Below are 1,057 nucleotides of genomic sequence, written 5' to 3'. Positions count from 1 at the left end.
GTTATATTTTTTTTCTTAAAATTATCACAAGCATCAACGTCAAACAAAGTAAGGCAACGTGATGTAGCAAGTTAAGGTGAGAGAATACAACTAGTGAAGTAGGAGCAGGTGAAATGCTGGCAAGAAAAAAAATTCCTTGGTAAGAAAAGTTGTGAGTGCATATAAAGTAAATATCATGCCAGCCAGATAAATATGTGAACAATGGTGCTCCTAGAGCTACACCGCCGGTATATGTACTGGAAGTAAAGTAAGTGAGCTCAGCAAAGGAAATAAATAATGATGTGCAAGTAAGGAAGAGTAGAGCGCAAGGTAACAAAGGCAGTGAATGCCAGTTAGATAAAGCAAATGTTGTGCTAGGTAAGTGGAGCACGGTGAAGACAGTAAATAAAGAATCCTGGTAAGAAAAGTTGAGAGGCGCAATTCAAAAGGTAAATAAATGCCAGGTAGGTAAAAATGTGAACACATCCAGAAAGCTACACCGCCGGCATGTGGAACAAGAAATCAGGCAAAGTGAGCTTCAGGAAGGAAGTGCCAGGTCAATAAAATAAATTAAATGCACGTGGGCAGTTAAGGTAAACGGTGACGCCAGGTAAGTAGGCATGTGAGTGCCAGGTAAGTAGGCAAGTGAGTGCCAGGTAAGTAGAACAGGTGAAGCCAGGAAAGGTAATCCCTGGTATGAGCGTCATTCAAAGTAAAGGAATGCTAGATAGGCAAATTATGTGAACACCTCGTGCTCCTGAATCTACACCGCCGGCATTTGGTAAGGGGAGTAAAATAAGGTGAGCTTAAGGTAAATGAAATAAATAATGCATGCACCAGGTAAGAAAGGCAAGTGAATGCCAGGTAAGTAAGCAATTCAGTGCCAGGTAAGTAGAGTAGGTAAATGATTGAACGCCAGGTAAATAAGTCAAGTAAATGCCAGGTAAGGAGGCAAGTGAGTGCCAGGTAAGTAGAACAAGTAAAACCAGGAAATGTAAGCCCTGGTAGTAGCGCCATTCAAAGTAAATGAATGCCAGATAGGCAAATTATGTGAACACCTTGTGTTCCTGAGGCATTT

Source organism: Penaeus monodon, chromosome 27, assembly GCF_015228065.2.
Source record: "Penaeus monodon isolate SGIC_2016 chromosome 27, NSTDA_Pmon_1, whole genome shotgun sequence".
Taxonomy (NCBI): Eukaryota; Metazoa; Arthropoda; class Malacostraca; order Decapoda; family Penaeidae; genus Penaeus; species Penaeus monodon.
This window is presented reverse-complemented; position numbering follows the sequence as displayed.